This window comes from Spodoptera frugiperda, chromosome 4, assembly GCF_023101765.2.
Source record: "Spodoptera frugiperda isolate SF20-4 chromosome 4, AGI-APGP_CSIRO_Sfru_2.0, whole genome shotgun sequence".
NCBI lineage: Eukaryota > Metazoa > Arthropoda > Insecta > Lepidoptera > Noctuidae > Spodoptera > Spodoptera frugiperda.
The window spans coordinates 8,308,042-8,319,607 of record NC_064215.1 but is presented as its reverse complement, the minus strand read 5'-3'; the positions used below and the strand labels follow the sequence as shown (position 1 = coordinate 8,319,607).

The 11,566-nt window shown below is 32.9% G+C and overlaps 1 protein-coding gene across 1 annotated transcript in view; it reads left to right on the top strand.

Annotated features, from left to right (window-relative positions):
* The first annotated feature begins 1,953 nt into the window (after nucleotides 1-1,953).
* LOC118272771 (collagen alpha-1(XVIII) chain) overlaps nucleotides 1,954-11,566 on the top strand; it is an 85,045-nt gene continuing 75,432 nt past the window's right edge. The window contains exon 1 of the mRNA XM_035589439.2: nucleotides 1,954-2,186. The gene's annotated coding sequence lies outside the window, so the exon portion shown is untranslated. The remainder of the gene's footprint in view (nucleotides 2,187-11,566) is intronic.

The following is an 11,566-nucleotide window of genomic DNA, read 5'->3' as shown; positions in this document are numbered from 1 at the left end:
ATCAAAAAGTATAAAATAAACTATTTTATATTTAACATTCAGTAAAACCTAAACCACAAAATGGAAAAGCCGTGCATCAACGAAAAAAATAAATCTTCAGTCGAGTCAACTCGCAAATTGGAGGTGAAAAAAAATGGGTTTAAAAAAATAATTTTACAGGAAACGCGAGGCGGAACGGTCAACCGTAGCAAATTGTTTGCCAATAGGTATACCAGAAATTGGCAGAAACCGCCAGTAACTGGTAGGAATCGAATTCTTCTAATTGTTTTTTTTTTTTATAAAATTCCTTTTTGTTACCCTTTCAGTATGAAAGTAAAACATCATATATTTATAATTTTACTTCAAGTAAAGGTGAAAGTGTATACAAATATTTTATTTATATAAAAAACAGCTCTCAGAATAAAGATCGCTAGGCGAGACGAATATTTATTCCGCGGGGTGATTGAACTTTGTATACTACTCCGTTATTCAGTTGCTATAGGTACCAGGTACCGTATATTGAAATATGAAAAAGAAGTTTGATATTCTTAAATAAAACATAACAACTTTTGATATTGATACACAGCAACTTATATAAAAGAATACCAATCGAATATATTTTATTAAATAAATTCTTGATTACCGTTTCAAGACCTGAATATGTTATAGTATTTTTTATTATGGTACAATAAGTTAGTCTCTACACTCTTCTCCCAATTGTTAAGGTGATACACATTTCATACAAATAGTGAACAGCAGCGATCTCTAAATAACCCAAATCTTATGATATGTGATCACCCATCTACCAAGTGAAAATACTATGGCAAACCTATTTTATGTGGAGAATACCAGTACCAGTAGTCAACCATCATGAGCGTATTGATAGTACGTTTTAAATATGGAATAAAGGGTTTTTTTACACGTTGCTCCACAGTAGGTTTTACTCCTGTGTCGTTAGTGCATTTCGAAACATAAAATTAAACAAACATACATCTAGATACAGACAATTTGTGGATCATACAAGAGTTGCATCGTACGGGAATTGAAAACACTACCCGTTGCAAGGCAGCCGGTTGCCCAGACACTGCGTCAACCATGCAGTCATTATTTTTTAACAACCCTTAAATACCTAATCCCTAAATGGCAATGCAAAGCAATGCACTTGTAACGCCTCTGGTGTTTCGAGTGTCTATAGGTGGCGGCAATCATCTGAATATCAATGTATGTCAGTCAATCTGCTAGATGTCTGAAAATGTACGTAGAAGATAGTTTACAATTGGAATTTCTAAAAATAATTTATAGGAACCTTATTCAAAGAGTTAATAAGATAATTAGTTAGAGGGTGCAAAAAATACAACTTGTTTTGATTGTTTTTATATAATTATTTTTTTGTGACCTAAGGATATTTTTACTTTCTTCTGTATATTGCTTCCAGCAAAAACATGAAGCAATTATAAACCCAAGAGATCTTAAACACTTTTAATGAATTTTCTACAATTTTATTTTTTGTTTTAGACTTGAGAAGAGCTGCCTTGAGAGGTCATTCACAGACCATTCAAAGATTTCACAAAGAAATTTTAAATTCATTTATAACTAACTAACTAACTTCATTTATTTTACAAAACTTATTCCATTGAAAGTTACACAAAAGTATAATACAAAAAAAAGTAACTTAATTGCTACCCATTCTGTATTCCTCCACTTCATAAATGATTTAGTAAACCCTTAAAAGCGTCAATAGCCAATTAACACTCATTCAATTACCAACAAAAAATATCATCTATTTGAATAAAATCAAGCATTCATTCGCATTTTACCTTATGAAAGCGATATTAGTGAACAAGCCAACAAAATGCAAAATATAATAAAAATTCAGAGCTGGATTCCAAAGAATTTTGTTGAAAATTAATATACACTATTTTATCTAAAGCTATTGATTGTAGAATCTGTGCTACGAACGATAATCCGAACTGTAACTCGAGGATTGTAGCGCGCCCGCGTAGCCGCGTAGCCAGTGCCGCCGCGACGTCGTACAGCGTCAGACGTGTAGCGCTACGCCGCTACGCCGCTACTACGAGCCAGCCATACATTCGGGCCAAGTCGGAACCGGCTCGCTCCGACTTAGTGTTGTGACTAAACTGTGACCGTGTCTGTGTTTTATTCTCGTGTTCCGTTAATGTTTTCCCAATAATTGATTTGTTTTACAGGTAAAATCTTTTACGTGATAATAAAATAGGTTTAAGTTGTACCACTTTTCGTAGTAGATTTTATTATTTTCAGAGGAACGTTAAACGTTAAGCGTCGGTAACTAATGGACCGTTGAGATAAGAAAGCTTTGTGGAAGTACAGTTATTAGCCGTTTTAAAGAGCCGGTCATTGATAACAGTTGTAAGGGCTTTTCCCCTTTTAGCCGTTACTTATTATCTTGGAAATGAGTATCGTTATTACTAAAATGATATTGTATAATATTCATTCGTTTATGCCATTTCTTTTTTGATAAAAACGTGTTTCTATTTTAGAACTGATATTTTATAAATATGGTTTGTAAATACGTGGACATTTTGTTCTAGTTTTTTGAGCCATATTTTTATGCAAAGTTCTTTTATTTGTTATTTACGGTTTTTAGTTTGGGAAAAATGTTAGTAATTTTTTTCGCAGTTTGAAATTATGTATGCAGTTATGATGAAATTCACTCGCGTTTAAAAAATGTATGAATAAAAGGATTTGTTATGTGCAAATATTTTCAAATCATCGTTTTCTGTTGTATTTCCAGTTATAAAATGTACCGTATTTTCAATTAAAAAAATCATCCGATGATTATAAAAAACAGATTATTATATTATCATCATTTTTAAATGAAATTCAACATCATTCTAGTCCTTAGTTTTTACATTTTTAGATGCAACGTGTTTGTATGCATTTACCAAATGTCAAAGTCGATGCCAGAAAAATATTCAATAAAGTAAGGGAAATTCGGTCCAAAATAATAATGCACGAAATATAATAATATATACTTAGATTTAGATATTTTTCTCTCGACTGTTATATTTAAAATTACGATATATGTATCACAAAAAATGTCCTCTACAATACATATTTTCAGTAGACCTGTTCTTACTTAGTAAGAAACGCGTTTGGCAATTCTTATTCATCACAACTGGGTTACGAAGTTAACAGCATTGAATAGAATTATTTCCTCAGTTCATATTTTTTTCAAACATAATACCCAAAAAATCTTTTAAAAATGTATAGCTGTCGCATTCGTGTCTCATATTGACCTAGTCTGTCTAAGTAAATTTTTGAGGGATCTACGCCCTTTGGCATTAGAATACTAAATAAGCAACATTAGAATGGAATTACCTACCCTATTATTAGAGCTAGACGAATCTAATTTGATTATCAACATGATTATTGGTTACTTCAGTAGCTTAAACGAAATGACCTTGGTTTTGAATTCTTTAGAACCAGAGACTTTAGGTACACATATACTGAAAACTAAGCTGTTATATTATTTAAAGAAGAGATTGGAAGGTGTGTCTTATTTTTCTTACCTCTCAACATGTAATGGTTCTTAACCCAGTCCTTAACAATAGTTTTCGAAACAAAATCATTTCTAAAGAATAGTTTAAGTAATCATTAATGTCTCTGAGTGTGGCAGAAAAAAAAAATATCATATAATTATAATACACTGACTTGTAAAGGATGAAGCGACATACTGAAATATTGGACTAGTCCTATTTTTCTACATTTTCTACATGTTACAATTGAATACGCATCAAAAATCGACTGCACAGTTGACGCGGTGGCTGGGCCACAAACAGTTTTTTCGAGTCTAGGTGTCTTGTACATGTGATCTTGTATATTTGTAAACGCACACACGACACAGGTGAAAATCTAAGTGAGAGATAACGATTAAAAAAAAACATTACCTTTATCTATAAGAACCGTCAGAATACACATAGTTTTACGTGAGATCCTAGACTAGAACGCGACCAAGTTCTAGATTTCCTACTTACTTATTGCAAGGAAAATCCTGTAGCAATTTTTTACTCTTGACTCAGTAATCGACCGTCGTGATTTGATACCAAACAGCTAGATCAATAAAGTCGTTATTTGAGGTGACGATATCGTCGTGATTAATCTCAAATTTGCTGAGCTTAGGATTTTGGTTTAAATTAAACTGAGAAGCGATCCGATTTATTAATAAGACTATTACATATATAGTAGTGTATCTACATGTTTAATATTCTCTAAAGGGATAAGCAAAAGTGTACTGAAAGTGTTACCGTTCCAACCAATATCTTTTACCCGTGCCTTAAATTTTTATGAGTGACACTTATTTTATTGTAAAGTTCTTTAAGTCTTTGACTACCAGAAAACTGTTGAAGATAAATCCTCCGCTTATGTCGGTCACCGGTGACCAACACGGCGTTCAATGTGTTAAACCATTTTTTGACTGTACACCATGCACTTAACATTTAAGTTACATGGGACTTACAGCACAAATGGTGAAAAAATTAGTGTATATTATATAGCGGCATTGCGTGCCGTAATGTGCACCTCTGCCTACCTTTTCGGAGACGTTGCATTTAAGTAGTACAATTGAATATATTTTGTCTAAAAACGTTTCTTTTTACTTAATCAGTCTTCGAACTATAACTGAAATTACGCTTGAAAACCACTATTTACCAAAGAAATACAGACTAGTTAGCGAATATTATCTAGAAATCGAAACAGTTAACTCAAAAATTTAATTAATATACCTAGGTGAATTTAAGGGTACGTACTAAAAATAATCCTTATTATTTTGCTTAAAGCTACTGGACATAAACAGTAATGTGTAAAATAGGTTTATTACATTGTTTACTATACAATGACGTCACGACACAGTAAGTGGGTTAATAGAATTATATTGTCAGGCTATTTTAAACGTAATTTATTCCTAGTAAAGTGTCGAAAGTTGTTATTACACGTAATAAGTAGATTCATAGTCATTTAGATTACTTTTTTATGAGATTTTTTTATTGTAGGGTTTTGAGGTCGTCCAATGTGAAGTTTGTAGAGGAAATGCCGTTGTTTGCCCGTTGCTATCGCTTAGGTGTTACAATAGGCTGTTTCAAACTTTCAACTAGATAATAATACCAACATAAGGTAACATAGTGGACGTAATGTGGCATTAAGCCCGTTGGTGGACCTAGGTTAAGTTGTACATATTTTTTCATAAAGTTACAATAAATAGATAAAGATAAAAATGTAACATCTACTTTATGCATATAACGTTATAAGTTTCACCATTCAGAATAACAAATTAATTTTATAACCAGAAATTGAGAGCATCGGCTTTATCTGTGTATATGTATATGCACATAAAAAGTAAATTGAATATGGCAAAAGGCTCACCCCCTATTACATGGGATTTATATCACTAATGGTGAAAACTGGGTGTACATTGTACAATGGCATCACGTGCCGGAAAGTGTACCTCTGTTTACCGTGTTTGGGCTAAAACGTGTGATAATATAGCAAAATTGTCATTTATCATATTTAATTTGAATGAAAATACACAGATATGTTCATCACTTTTTATTACAAGTTCATAACATAAGACAGTAATATTTTCCCGAACACGCATCCGTCATAATATTTTTACCGAACGTGAAAAATAGAGGAATAAAAAAAAGTTACACAATTGCCCAGTGATTTACGCACTGAGCTTACAAAGTTATTTTTATGGCTGAAAAATTCACTCGCTGAAGCTTATTTTAATTTGGGTAACTGCTATCTTGGGTATAATGTCGGCCTATAGAAAGCATACATTAAAAATTCGTGTTTTCAGCTTACATCTTTACAGTTTTATGTTCGTATTTTTTCAGTGTCATTGCGGATTTGTTTCATGAGACTGATATTTATACTTCGATGGACATTTTATTTTGTGCATTAATATTAAAAATGTTTATTCATTTTTTTTGTTATATTACGTGAGATAACTTCGTATTTTATATTCTTTAACGGATTAGTATGTGGTGTTATTATTATATGACTAGTAAAAGGTCCACTACACTCAATTTCTGGTCCCTAATTTTGAAATTGAATTTAAATAAATTATTTTCTCCCAAGGGATTTGATTAAAAAACTAATCGCTAACTTTAGCTAATAAGATAATGACTAATATTTCTTATATTTCTGTCCTATATAGAAAATATTAATATATATCTCTATAATATACATTTTAATATGTAGGTATTTTAATATCAGAATTAATCACCAACCAAGAATAAACCAACAACAATGAAGACATTTTTCCATTAACAAACGATCAATATTCGAGCAACTAACTCGAAACAAACCAAAATTCAATCACTTACAATCAATAAAATTGATAATATGTATACGCACACAGAGTTCACAAAACAGAACCGAAACAAACATTCCCTTTATTTACCTTCTGTCAATTAAATATACTGAGATCTGGTTATACAAAGCAAATACCACGATGTTTCTTCAAGTTAACAACTTGTGTTTGATATGTCAAAAGCATTGTTATTGTATTATATTTTCCCTTTCCTCTGTGGGGATTCGATTATGTAGGCACAATTAATATTTATTGGGTACGCTTGCTCTTTGGTTGTTGGCGTATTCGTATTCGTAATTTAAATGGTAAAAATTGTTTGCGTTGAATAATCGAAATCATGTCCCATTTTGGATATAAAGTTCAGTGATATATAAAAGAAAAAATAACATAACAATTGATTCTCCTTTTATAAGAATCATATAGGTAGAAGAACGAAGGGACGGGTTCTAAGAAATAGGGTCCATTCTCTTATATTTATACCTGTCATTCATTTCTCGAGTTCTCATTCATTTGTTGGGTTACGTATCATCTCGTAATCCTATTATTTTAAAGGAATATGAATACCACATATCGATGCCTTCCAGCGAAAAAAGGGTAAGCCATAATTTTTCACGATTTTGAGTTAGGTATATACATATTTTGATACAGGATTTTTTTTATCGAATGTTGTGTATAACTCAATATCACAAAAAAGCTTGTTACCCTCTTTTGGATGGTCTGATGGCTCGACCTCCACAGATGGGGCCCAGTAGGACTGATGTCTGATCCGGAGCTGCGGACTACCTAGCGGGTTTACCGGGGCTCCGGCTCGATAAGCAGGAGTAGGAACGGGGTGGTTTTATTCAGTAAGAGTCTGACACTCCCTCTCGCCTCGCCCAAGGTGGGAGAAGTCATTGGATCTTGAGACGGGATATTTACCATGTTTATTTGTCGATGAGTTTCCGATATTTCGGCAATGATGTGTAGTGACCATGTCAGTTTAAAAACTTATAAGTTCATGGATGATTTACCCCCTCAAAAAAAAAAACTCTGTTTTGGATGGAACGCAACGATATGCTTTTATTAATTCAAGCAGACGTTAGATTTACCACACTTACCTACCACCTCGCTTTCGGGGTTACTGGTGAAAGAAATAAAACCTAGTTTTGATTCTAAATCTAGGACCGAGGTCAGTGCTCCAAACGACATGTATGAGTGACGCGGCATGCATAATGTTTGGATTTCACCCAACCGACTGTTTGCGAAGAGACTGAAAATACAGGTTTTAATTTATACCTACCAGTGTCTGTGAGGTTTCCGAGAAATCATTTCAACTATGATATTATTTGAAAATTTAGTATTCGCATTGGTATGATTTCCAAAATGCATAAAACATAGTGTAAAATTATAAGAATTACTTTGGTTTATTGGGTTTTGGCGAAATTATTTTTTGATATCAGTTAAAAAGTTCCGTATTTCCTTTGCGTATTAGCGCTTAGCTTAGCGTTCTTTTCTTCGGACGTAAAAAAACCAATGATATTTAAATAAAGAAAATGGTCTGCAATTGACCGTAATGTCTGAATTTGAAAAACAATTAAGTTGAACCTTAAAGGATAAAGAGTCAAGTTTTGTCTGGATATTAAATCGAATTTAAATCAAAACATTTATATTATTTATGTGTAAGGAGAAAACACAGGTTCAACCACACTTTAGAGTTCAAATTGCATTGGGCAGTCTTAGATGGAGCGTGACCTTTCTAGAGAGAATATCGAGTTGAGTTTTAAACAAGAATATTTTTTTCATTACAGTTATGGATAAGTCAAATCTAATCTAATAATTTTATTAAATAGATTAAGTAAAAAATAAATCAATAGCATTTGATTTTAGAACAGCAAAATTATTTATTTAAATTGAGTTGTGAACTGTAAAATTCGATTTTAGAATTTAGACAAGATAAAATACGGTCTATTTTTGCTTTAATCTTGTCTGATTGATAGGTCATCCACATGTGGCTTTCAAAAAAGAACCTAATACCAAACACGTTAAAGGTTTTTCAACTATTTGAAAGAAATATTTGAATAAGTTTGGATCAAAGGACTAAAAGGCCTTTGGGAGAAATTGAGATAATAGTGTAAGGCCATTGATATAAAGCTTTATACTAAGAAGAGTCTAGTTTGTCTGCGGTATAAACTACGATAAGCTTAGTAGAAGTCTTTTTGAAGTAGGTAAATCCAAGGATGATGTGGTTTGATACTAATATTAGGTTTTACACGAATTTAGAACTTGATTCTAATATATTAAGAGCTAGAATATTAAACACAGTTTTGTAGAACTTAGTAAACCTTTTTAAGTAACTTCAAAGAATCGAATTTTTTATTTGGAATATTTCGTGACATCATTTCTAGGTACATTTCATACGCAGAAATGTCGTATTTGCTCCTATTCCTAAACTCGGTTATTTTAAGTATTGTTTGAAAAAATAAAAAAATACGTGGCTAAAATTTTTCAATACTAAACTGACAGACTAAATAGAATTTTATCTTCATACCCCGTCATCATCCCTATTTTGCTATTTATAATTACACTCACTTATGTCACAGAATAAGTAAAACTGACGACAAAAAACACAAACATACATTCCCTACTCTAAAAGCTATGATCAGCATTCACAACAGCAAGATCAACGACGTACTAACAGACAAAAAAACCACCAGATATTTTACACCATTTTAGTTCGAAGCAACATTTCTTACCCTCCAAGTACCAACCTACTTAGTCTATCTCCCCAATTTAAGTACTAGCAATTTATCCTGAACAAAAATGGTTACAAGAAACAGCTTCGACGAAATAGTGCTGACATTTGAGGACAGAATTTTATTGGCCTGCTTGGGGCCTTAGCATTTGAAATACGAGTCCAAAGCTAACAATGTCTGTTTAGCTAGAACGAGCATGCGGTACTTTTGGTCTAAGTAGAATTAAAGCGCTGAAGTGCTGTCCCATTTGTAAAGTAGTTCGCTGCGTTGTTCGTTTGAATATTTTCTTGTGTTTTAGTTGTAGAGTTAAATGGTATATGTTTATGGTAGCAACACTCTTGATGGCCTAGTGGTTTGGGACGCCCGTTTCTCATGCACAAGAGTGCGGGTTCGAAACCTACCAACGGCAAGTTCACTGTGACATTTTTCAGAGTTATGTACTTTCTAAAATAATTTAGACACCACTGATAAACGGTGAAAGAAATCATCGTGAGGAAACCTTTTTTGAAGGGGGAATCGTAAGGAAACCTTATAATTTCTAATTATAAGTTTGAAATCGATGACCCGCATTGAGCAAGCGTAGTGATTAATGCTCAAACATTTTCTATATGAGAAGAGGCTTTTGGTCAGCAGTGGCCACTTATAGGATGATGATGAATACAAACAAAACATTTTTGAATCATGTGGATCCATATTGTCCAGTTCTCTCGATTAAAGTTAAATATTTAATTTATAAAATATCACTCTCTATCAAATATAATCAAACACCACGCCCTAAGTCTCCCAAGGTGACACATTACTTATCGCTATTAGCCTCGTTCAGTTTAGTCTAACTACCTTACAAGGTGAGTGACAGAATATTCAATAAACCCAAAATAGTAACTTTCTATTCTACGTTAAAAGAAACGGCAAAGATTTCAGTTCTTTATAAAAAATACTGATTCTATTCAGATGTATCAGAAATTTGGAGTCCTTAAAATAACGGCTTTCTAACGTAAATATAACAACTGAATCAAAATGAGACCGCGTTCAGCGCTTTTACATCACCATATCTAGTCACAGTACTAGCTGCGCGATGTCATGATGAAGAGTTCTTCTGTGACTTGAAATTTTATTAGTAGAGCTTTTCTCAGTGTATGTACCGTACATAAGTAAACCGTCATAATTAGTTAATTTAGTATGTCTCACGGTAATTATTATAAAAAACAGTCTAAATTTAACCAATACCAAAATCATACTTACTCAACACGAGAGGTCTTGCCTCTTGCTCATAATTAGTCATCAAATGATATCAAAAGAGTTAATCCAACACTTAATACCTTCTAAATAATAAGTACCATTGCAACAATGTAACCTTTTATACCACTCTTCTAAATTTCCAAATGTGGACAAGACCAGTCCAACAGTGATAGTTATCGAACTAAATTATGCCACCTGTAAAATTAGGAGTACTGTACCGCGGTACATTGTACACAGTTTAGTTGCCAAGAACTTAGCATGTCCACCGGCACTTGATTTAGGGTGTATGTTACTTTGTATCGGATGTTCTGTACATACAAATTGTTTAATATAAGGAAATCAAAGGAAACAGTTGCAATGCTGGTTGGCGATATATTAGAAAATTTGGTAATGATATTTTGAGTGTTGTATTCCCATTTGCTTGGTAAAGAATTGCAACTATGCAACTTCACGCCTTTTATTACCGAAGGAATAGGCAGAGTGGCACATTACGGCACGTAAAGGATAGGCAGAGTTGCACATTACGGCTTGTTTAAGAATTGTAGAACTTAAAGTGAAGTATATAGTGAATAATTTAGAGACACAGTCGGCAAGAGATCTATTTAAAGACACTGAAACAAGAGATTGCTTCCTATTCTAAAAATGGTACTGAAATACTAATAATAGCATACTCAACTTCTTCCGTTCAACATAATTGCAAATTCTGGCCTAACGATCTAATTGCACGACTACTGCGTCTATTAACAAAGCTATTACTAACCGACAATGTAAACTAATTGCTAAAGCATAAACATTTATGGAAGCCTCTAGAAGCAAAATTCAGTATTTTAAAGTAAAACAAAACTCTCGTTCTTGCGTAACCGATTCAAAACAATGTTCTTTCGAATCTTGGGTATAAATGAGGAGTAAATCGATGCTGGATAAAGAATTTAGAATCAGTTTGTTACTTTTCACCTTTTGCGCATTGTAATAAGGTCGATATTGGAAAGTCTTTGCACATGCTTTCCATAATCTAGAGGCTTCCTTGATGAGAAATTATGAGAAGATTTTAGAACTAAATGGTCATAGATTAAAAAAACAGTAATGGTTTTGAAACCTTAAGTTTTTAACTGCCAATAGAAAACTTTTGAAAGCAAATCCCCCGCTAACGTCGGTGACCAATCACCACCACGGCCTTCAAAGTGTTAAACATTTTAGATCCCACAGATCCATCACAAACTAAGACGCCTTTTCACCATCTCATCCAAAATACGACCAAAATATT